Source organism: Podarcis muralis, chromosome 3, assembly GCF_964188315.1.
Source record: "Podarcis muralis chromosome 3, rPodMur119.hap1.1, whole genome shotgun sequence".
NCBI classification, from domain to species: domain Eukaryota; kingdom Metazoa; phylum Chordata; class Lepidosauria; order Squamata; family Lacertidae; genus Podarcis; species Podarcis muralis.
The window spans coordinates 121,005,519-121,015,685 of record NC_135657.1 but is presented as its reverse complement, the minus strand read 5'-3'; the positions used below and the strand labels follow the sequence as shown (position 1 = coordinate 121,015,685).

The 10,167-nt window shown below is 44.2% G+C and overlaps 1 protein-coding gene across 6 annotated transcripts in view; it reads left to right on the top strand.

Moving 5' to 3' along the window:
* Positions 1–4,270: 4,270 nt before the first annotated feature.
* Positions 4,271–10,167, top strand: part of ADGRF5 (adhesion G protein-coupled receptor F5) — a 53,676-nt gene continuing 47,779 nt past the window's right edge. For 4 of the 6 annotated variants that reach the window (XM_028721831.2, XM_028721828.2, XM_028721830.2 and 1 more), the window contains exon 1: positions 4,271–4,568. The gene's annotated coding sequence lies outside the window, so the exon portion shown is untranslated. Of the gene's footprint in view, positions 4,569–6,460; positions 6,517–10,167 lie in introns of all 6 variants that reach the window. The other 2 variants (XM_077926618.1, XM_028721829.2) reach the window with 2 other exon arrangements.

Here is a 10,167-nt window from a genome sequence, read left to right as displayed (position 1 = left end):
TTTCCTTTTCTCCCAGACTTGGGAAGAGTTGGTTGACACAGACTTTTCATTACTAAAAAAGTTTGTAGTCTTTTGTTTTTAAATAACACCAGCAGCTTCTCTGGGTGACTTTTAGAAGACATCTGAAGGCAGCCCTGTATAGTGAAATTTTTAATGTTTGATGTTTTAATTTGTTGGAAGCTGCTCAGAGTGGTTGGGGCAAACCAGTCAGATGGGTGACATATAAATAATAAAATTATTATTATTATTATTATTATTATTATTATTATTATTATTATTATTATTATTATTATTATTTGACAGATTCCCTGCAGACAGAAGCTGAAGGAAACAGATTGGGTTGCAGAACAATGATGAATGACATGTAAGGAAGAGGAATGCTCTGTGGGACAAACCCCTCTCAAAGGAAATGAAACTGTCACTTGTTTGCTAAATGTTGGATACCAAGTGTATATAAAACTGAATTTAAAGTAACAGAATGAGTTTCATCTCCAGTACAGTATATTGGATTTATTTATTTTTGCTCAATCTCAGAGTCCAGTGCGTTCTCAATAGTTGCTCAGTCAGTTGCTAAGAAGGGGGAAATAAATAATCACTCTAGCTGTTATAGTTTTCATAAAAAGGCTAAAACCTGCAATCTATGGGCATGAAAAAAAAATGTTCCTGTTGGCTGATGTGATTCTGCAGTGCAGTATATCTTCTGTTGGCCTTGCACTTCTCCTTAGTCTTTCAGGTCCAAATCTAACTGCAGAGGATATTGTGCCTGAAACAAGCAAAGCCTCTGTCTTCTTTTCACAGGAAGTCCCTGTCCCTCACCCCAAGTGGAGAAGTGAAGTCAGTTTTGTAAACAAGAGTCTCCCATGGAACCTTGTCAAAACCATTACTGGTATGCTATTTAAAAAGCCTTCATTGATCTACCAGATCTGGTTGCTAAAAGAGAGAGAAGACTGGGCTGACATGACTTATGATAGAGAAACCCAGACAATGTTGTATCCATGTAGTATGAGGACAACAAAAACCACAGGACAACAAAAATGGCCATGAAGGATACCCAGAAGACCTTAATACCTTTGCTGCAGTTGAGCACATTTTCTTTTAATTTTGTTATTTTAAGCTGACATTGTTTTAATTATCTCTTTAGCTGCTGTTTCAATTTAACATTTAATTGCTGCTCATTTTATTGCCTTTGGATTGCTATTAGCCGCCTTGAGCATTGCTTTGGTAAGTGGGAAGGCAGGATAGTTTTATTTCTCTGGGCCCAGGATCCTTAAGGCCGAATCCTGAGGATCCCCAAGGGCAGCAGGAAGCCAAGGGAGGACAAATGCCTGGAGAGAACTCCTCTGATTTCCTCAACTGCGAAGCAACCATTGCACTCATCCAAGCTACAAAAATCATTTACCTTCTTTAATGTAATAACCGGGCCTGGAAAGGAATGGAAAAAAATCCAGTCTGGTCTGAAACGGACAACAGTTAATTCCATGGAAGCAGAGGATGCAGGTTTTCCTATGACAGGAAGAGCTCTCAGAAATAATAAAGAGCAAGTTGTGGTGCTCACAAAGGAGTGCGTGTCTGGAATGTGGAATGGCAAATTCTTGACATTGTATAAACATCAAGGTGGCACATTCCTGCCCTTCAGATTCTGGCGTGACATCCTGGCCTCTCAACAGTCCTTGTAATACTGTTCCTGTAACCAAAACTGAAAGTCAGGAGAGGGTGTGTCATTTTAGGGGGTGAAACTTAGTTTTTGCAAAAAATTTTCAGTGAGAGGTCTTAAAAAGATGGTTTGGGGTGTGAGTAATTCAAATCTGCTATTATTTTTGTGATTGGACAACATTTAGCTTAGTAAATCTATATTTGATTAAAAAACACATAAATGGCTTTCAGAAAACCAAATAATTTTAAGTTTCCCTTCTGAAAATGTCAGGTAATGCTATTTTACATATTTTCTTTCTCTATATAAAACATATCCTACTAAGCACACAACATTAACTTGCAATCATAAAACAACATTAGAAAGTAATGACATCAGTTATTAAGAAATTTAAACAAGTTTAATCAAGTCTTGTTTTGATATCAGCCTCCAACTTGCTTCTTGGCCTCTGATGTAGCCCTCACGTTTCTCATGCGTTGCCCTGAAGATATTCAATATCCACAGATCTGTTTGTTTGTTTGTTTGTTTGTTTGATTGCTAATAATAATAATAATAATAATAATAATAATAATAATAATAATAATAATTTATTATTTATACCCCACCCATCTGGCTGGGTTTCCCCAGCTACTCTGGGCGGCTCCCAACAAAACACTAAAATACAATAACCTATTAAACATTAAAAGCTTCCCTAAACAGGGCTGCCTTCAGATGTCTTCTAAAAGTCTGGTAGTTGTTGTTCTCTTTGACATCTGATGGGAGGGTGTTCCACGGCATGGGTGCCACCACCGAGAAGGCCCTCTGCCTCGTTCCCTGTAACTTGGCTTCTCGCAGTGAGGGAACCGCCAGAAGGCCCTCAGAGCTGGACCTTGTTTGTTTCACAGACTTAAACATTGAAATAGTCCACAGCAAGACAAAAATGAGATAAAATACGAAAAGACAGATTCTGAAAACAATAAAACCAGTCCCACAACCTATAAAAACAATAGCACCATCATCATCATCATCATCATCATCATCATCATCATCATCATTAACCCACCTTTTTCCCTGACAGGAACACAAGGACTTAATGTGAAAGGAAAAGAAAAAGTTACTGCCATTTTTAGATTATTCATTATCTTTTTTGGATAAAACTGATTTGCATTTGGACTCCAATAATGAATTGGCACAAAGTGACTGTCAGTGTTGTTGTTTTTTGTATCTTCAAGGGCTATGCCATGGCAATGTTAGCAATATTCCTGTATTTCATTGGACTACAACTTTTGCACTCAGTGCCAAGTCTAAACTATGCAGTAACTTCCCACGCCCAGGATTTTGCCCCACTTTCCTCCTCTGAATAAGCGAAGAAGATAAAACAAGAGCAGAACTGGCTCATTGACACCTCATGCTAATGCATGTAAATTCCTTTTCTTGTTTCCTTCCCTTTGGGATTATCTCTTCTGGCAATTGTTTTAAGGTTAATGCTGCTGAATGAGACTCTTTTTTTATACTCCATTCAACCAGAAATATGACACTTTTTAAAGAAAGCCAGCAGACATAATTAGAAGGTAAGGAAGAACAGATTTTGGGATCCAGGCCCAGCATCCTGAAGGCCCTTTGGGTGCCTTTTTAGATCCCTCTCTCTTTGCGCTTGACATAAGCCCGTGACGCATATACTTCACACAAGAGCAATGCAGTTCTTAATGGGCCAGCATCATATGCTATATTGCTGGAGGGCTTTTGTCATTCTGGGTGGGATTCAACTGATAAGTCCCACTAGTGGGAGCCCACGCAAGGACTTCTGCTAGCATAAGGGGGCTCCTGTACCCCCTGAAATTGGCTCTGGTGGGGTTGGGGGGGGGGAAGGAGCCCATTCCCTCTGGAATGCCAAAAAGCTTGCACTGACAGAACAACATGACAGATGAATATATGAATTCAGTTACCTGAAAAGTCTTGCAATTAGTTTGGGGCAGCCATGGGGCTTTTGTCCTCTGGCTTGTCAAAGAGCAGCCCAGACCTGCCCCAGCCCCTGGGTGCCCTGAAGCAAGCTCTCCCAAACAGGAACTGGGTTTGGGAAGATAGGAAAGCTCTGTGGTGACTCTTCAGTGGTGGCCATTTCTCCCATCATTATTTGATATTGCTGCCATTTCATAGTAAAAATGCATGTGTTCCCCAAAGAACATTTCTCTCCTTATGGGATGGCATGCTATAAAGCCAATAACACAAAAATTCTTTCCCTATTGTTGGCTGGAGGAACCAACAAATAAAATAATTTCTTTTTTGTCATTTATAGCTGACTAATTTCCCCCAGTTAGGAGAATAACTTTGTTAAGACCAGCAGAAATGTCACAAAATAGCTTTTATGAGTTCTCCAGACTTGTATATTTTTTCTTTCTTTAAAGGTCAACTTTTTGCCTAATTTTCCTGTCACGGCAGTAACCGGGAACCGTAATAGGCATCCTATATCTGCCCCTTACTATTGCAAGCTGGAGCCTGAATTAAGGTGGGGGGTGAAGTCCTGAGCTGTTCCTGGGGCCACTTCAGCTGATGACCAGCCTCCCCCTTTCATGAGCTTTGCTTACTCCATTTCACTCGCGAGATTCCTGCTGACCACAGGAAAGGGCGGTGGGGTTAGGAAGTGGTCTTTTGTTCTGTTGAATGTTTTATGTTTCGCACACTTGAAAACTTGAAGCTATGCTCTCTGATCACAGCTTTCAAAATATTTGACCCTTTTCCCTGGACCTGTATTGAATGTAGAAGAGAATCCGATGTGCCTTGTTGATTTCAGGGGGTTTTGCAGGGAAGGTGGGGAAAACCAGACAGCACACAGAGCCGAGAGATGCACAGCGGCAGGAACGTCCCACAGCCTGCAAAAGAAAGAATAGAGATCCATTAGCTGGGACCTCCGTGAAAGCGGCCTTGGCATTTCTTTCAGGTAAGGATTAATGGAGCAACAACTGTAAATATCATTCAAATCACAATAAAAGGAGGCAACTCTCCCAAAGACCTGGAAATGTCCCACTATCAGCTAATTGTTCTAGGTTAATCCTTGATGAATCCAATTTTAAAGGAAGAGAGGCCAGCACTCCTGCTTCTCCTTTCTTCCCCTCTTCTGTTTTTATAGCTGAGAACAGATAACGCCATCAAGACTCTCTGTACATGTGCTGGGACACATTGTTCTTTTTGTTGTTCCATACAGGCCAGGTTAGTGTCTGTCTGGGAAGTACTGAGTGAGAATCTCATGTGGAAGGCACAAGGCAAGATCTGCTGATGTGGTCCTCACTCCCCCCCCCCCCAAAAAAAAAGAATCTGGTTGTTTAAAAACAGGATGTGGTTTCTTTGGGGTAAAATAAAGCCCTCTGCACATACACTTATGTGAAAAAGAGGGGTGATCATTTCATCTGGCGAGCTCTTTGGGGTGTGACCCAAAGGGGAAGGCCCTTAGGCTGACTAATCCCCTACCCCTGGGGGTGGAGTCATGGACGTTTGTGATGAGTTTGTGGGTGCCGGACTCCTCTCTTCTCTGGATCCCGCAAGTGCTAAAAGCTAATCCAGCCAGGCTGATCCTGAATCCCTGGATCCAGCAAGGCTGGTTTCCTGCTGAAGTGATTCTTGGGTGATGGGCTCTGAAGAGAACAAAGGAAAGGGGCCTCTGTGTAGGGTTGCCATGTGTCCAGGAAAACCCGGACATGTCCTCTTTTGGGGGGTCAACATGCCCACCTGGGCAGATTTTTACATTTTAAAGGAAATGTCTAGGTTTTGGAGTTGGTGGGCTTGGGCTGCTCTGCAGCCACTGCCAGCCTGAGCCAGGGAAAGAAGGGCCTGGGCGCTTGGGCTGGCAGTGACTTAGGCTGCCCCTTTTTTTGCTCTTCAACAGGGGCACCAACTATAGGGGGCTCTGGGTGCCCGAGCATCCACAAAAATGTTGTTGTGGGTGCTCATCACCCACACTGCAGGGCCCCTGGCGCAACTCTGGAGATGCTTCCAGAGGTCTCGGAACCCGACTTGCAATGCCACCGGAAGTCAGGTGCCAAGGCTGGGTGGCACAGGCTTGACATCATGACATCACATGCAGGGGAACCCATAACCGGGGGCCCAAGTAGGCTCCCTGCTCTTCCAGATATGGCAGCCCTACCTGCGTGCCAGATGCCAAATGAGTGGGGCCCCTCCTTTAACTCTCAGACAGTTGAAAAACAAAGCCTGAGTTTTAGAGCAAGGTTTGCAGTGATGTGACCTTAAAAAAGCAAACCAGCAAGCAGAGGATCAGAGAGCAAAGGCTTGATTTCTGTGTGACTCCAAGGCTGCAGTTATGGGAGAAGCAAGGCCGTTTTGGGGTGCGGATGCCGTGCACTCCTCCCTCGTAGGCTCAGGCTGCATAGATGTGTCAATAAACCATAAGGACATCACAGTCTCTGCTGTGCCTCATTCCCAAAGGAATCTCACACGGCTCAGAGATTGGGGTGGCTGGCAACAAGAAGAAGAACTTGCTGCTTCAGACCAATGGCCCACCTAGTCCAGCATCCTGTTCTCACAGTGGCCACCCAGATCATAGGATCATAGAGTTGGAAGGGGCCCCCAGGGTCATCTAGTCCAACCCCCTACAAGGCAGGAATCTCAGCTCAAGCGTCCATGATCTACTGGTAGATCCCTGGCTGATCCTAGCAGATCGCGGGATCCTTATTGTGTGGGAAAAGTTATGGGAATAAAGCTAAAAAACTCTGTGCAATCATGCCCCCAAGAAGCTCAACAACTCTGGGCAATCCACCCCCCCACGCTCCTCCTCCCTCCAGTGACAAGGGGTAGATCACTGCCAGTTTTTTATACCAGGAGTAGATCGCAGTCTCTTGGGAGTTGGACATGCCTGCTATGAAACAATGACAGAGGTGGAGGTTTGCCTCCTTATTTCGCAGTGAAGATGACAGGGCACCTGTAGCACCCAAACTGTTCCATGGCGTATCCTTTTATTTTTTTTAATTTTTCTTTTAAAAATGTTCAAATAGCTGTAACGTATACAGATAGTTATCCTATCCAGGATCCCCCCCCCCAACTTGTTTGGCTCTTTCTGTAAACATATCTGATATGAGTTTAAGAAAACCATTTTCTAATGTCTGAAGTAGAGGCGTGGGAAATTCCTCAAATAAGTCTGAGCTTCCTTTGATTGTTAAAGCACAAAGGAAAAGGCTGGAACTGCAGTCAAGTTCCTGTCTCTCTTTAACCCATTCATCTAGATTGGAAAAACAGGCCCCAGCATCACGGCTGCTTTGGGGTGCAGAAAAACATTTTTGTTAGAGAAATTACAAATCAAGGTCCAGGCAGTGAAGTAATAGCAAGGAGCGGCATATAAGGAGTCAGTGAGAAGATTTCATGAGCAGAGTTAGGGAGGCTAAAAGGTTCAGAGAAAGTGCATATGGGTGTGTTCTATATATAATGCATATTGTAACAGGTAAAAAAGCATGAGCTGTTGAATAGTGTACAATATATACCAATTTTGGAGATAAATGCATAGTTCATGATTAATATTTTTATTTATTGTTTTTTCAATAGTGGCTTGTTGCTGATTTTTTTCTCTGGATCTACTTTTTATATTTTATGAATATATCAGGGGGGAAAATTGAGACAAAAACTTCATTTTAAAAATATGTTTTAAGAAACAATATTTAAGAAACATGTTATATAGACGTCCATATTTAACACAGGGTTCCCTGTGTTTACTTTTCAAAATGCATGTGCTCAGCTTCACTTTATTTGATAGTTTCAAGGCAGCATGAGGCCACTTTTAAATTTCCTTGTTTCCCCCACTGCTTGAATGAATGCAGAACGTGTGATGTGACTGTGTTTGCGAAGGATGGCGATTCCCAGGCCTCTGACCAATCTCCTTCTGGCTTATCCCTGCCTGCCCAAATCCTTCCTCCCACTGTGATATGGAATCTGACAGATGGAAGGAGCTCAGCTTGTCTAGCACCAATCTCTCGACAGGATATCCGGTGTCTAATTTTCTTGTCCGGAGGCTGTTTCCGTATCGCTGTAGGATTCAGATCATGGAAATATAGTGGCATCTTCTTAAGAACCACCTGAAGGAAGGGGCCAGTGAATAGATCCCTGACCAAATAGTAGGGGTTTGGACAGACCCCCCCCAGTCAGCCTGTCTCCAGCCCTTTAGAGAATTCCACTCTGCCTTCTGAGCGCCTCTTCTCTCTCCACTCGGACCTTACCTTTGGCAATGGCCCACTCTGCCAGACGCTGCAGCAGCCACACACAGGAGCAGCAGAGGCCAGGCACGGACCTCTGGATCTCTCATTCTGCTGCACTTACTGCACGCTTGGTGTCTGAGGTGGGCTAAAATTCTTCTTCAGTCCCTTCCACACTAGAGGATGCATCACTCTCATCCTACGGACAGGACGTTATACCACCACAACTCAAATGAAACAATAAAAACAAACATAGAATAACTGCCCAAACTTTCCCCATGCTAGGGTGAAAGATGGGTATTCCTTGGGAGCAGGACCAACGCAAAAGTCCACAGCAGAATAACTGAATTGCCATTTCAATGGGTTGGATTCAGAGTCATGCTGAGAGGTGACTCACTGAGGAGACTTGTCCCATTCTTTTCAATGGGCCTCTTTCTCAGTGCTTAGCCACACTTCCTCTTGTTCTTCTGCTTTTCCCCTGGGGAAACAGCTCTTGAGTGCTCAATCAGAGCAAACAGCAATTTGGGTGTTCTCTGGATTGACAGGCCTGTCCACACTGCCGCTTGTCCTGTGCCTAGAAAATGTGGGTCTGACCAGTTTCCCCCTTGCCCCAATGCTTTCCCAGGGAAAACCCACACTTTAGTGCTAAATCAGAACAAATGTCAATCCAGAGGAAACACGAATTGCTCTTTGCTCTGATTGAGCACTAAAGAGCGGCTTTCCTCAAGGGGAAACAGGGATGAGAGGAAGGGTGGATGAGTGCCCACTATTTAGGTCCAGTTTCGAATCCCCGTGGCAGGGTGCGCTCCCGCTGCTCGGTCCCAGCGCCTGCCAACCTAGCAGTTCGAAAGCACCTTCGGGTGCAAGTAGATAAATAGGGGCCGCTTACCAGCGGGAAGGTAAACGGCGTTCCGTGTGCTGCGCTGGCTCGCCAGATGCAGCTTGTCACGCTGGCGACGTGACCCGGAAGTGTCTCCGGACAGCGCTGGCTCCCGGCCTATAGAGTGAGGTGAGCGCACAACCCTAGAGTCTGGCAAGACTGGCCTGTACGGGCAGGGGTACCTTTACCTTTACCTTACTATTGTCCCCAGGGTGTCGTATAAATGGCCTTCAAACCAAGGCCAACTGTATATGATGCTTATGCTTATACAAGCTTTCTAAAAGGCTGCCTAAGCTGGACAGTTTTATTTGGAGGTCTCCCCTGCCCTTGTTGCAATAAACTGCTGTAATCCTATATATGTTTGCCTGGGAGTAAGCCCCATTAACTCATGCCTGATACTTGTCAGGAACTGCACGCTAATTTGTTCTCAGATAATGTGGTTTCTAGGTGTGGCAGGAATAAGGTTTGTCGAGGAAACTGCTTCAGTCTCTGCTGTTTGAGTTATGTAAATGTGGAACAATCTACACCTGCAGGACCCGCTGCCTCCAAGGCCTGGCTGCCTTGATGTCTTTTCAGCAACTTTGCCGACAATAACAGGAAAAGGGTTTTCGAAAGGTTAATGAGCTGCAATGAGTAGGAAGCATCCTGCCATTGGACTTTCTAGGACTCCAGTGCTTAGCCAAGTATCCAGATTTCACTTGCCCTAAGAACCTGGTGGACACGCTTTGTCTCTGCCTGATGATGTGCAATTTCAGGGCAGGCAGAGTCCCAGGGAGTCTCCAAGGGGCAGAGTGGAAGGAACTGGGTCTTTATCTCAGTTCTGGAAAAGGGAAACTGGGGTGTCTTCCCTCCCACCTCCTGCCTCCCTCAGCATGGGAGCCGCTGGGGGGAGCGTAAGGGAGAAGGACTGGGTGACTGAGTGAGTAGATCTAAGATCTGCAGGATGTTCAAGGGGTGCTTGCTGACCCACTTATTCAATATTATATGGTCTCCAAAACACTGCGCTTTAAAAGCATATCCTATAATAATAATAATAATAATAATAATAATAATAATAATAATAATAATGCTGCTGCATAGTAACTTGAGGTAGTGGCTGCAATGGGGAAGGACCAGCTGTTCCCTTACCGCCCCTGCCTCCTAAGCCGCCTTCCTTTCTCCCCAGCTATAGCTCAGTCCTAAGGCCAAGTGACATGATTTGGGAGGGAGTGCTATTCCAGTGCTATTCCCCCACCCCCAACCGCTGTTACGAGTGCTTCAAACATCAAAGAAATTCGAGGGCATGTGCTTGTAAAATAAATATTAGGGAAAGAGAATGTTGGTTTTTCTGTTTCTAATTATTCTAATCTTAAGCTCAGTTCACCTCATTTCTGCATCACTTTGTGCATTTTCATGCACATTTCTTCCTAATACACAATTTTGTATTATATATAATATTTGAAAGTGATTTCCCCTATTATTCTGCA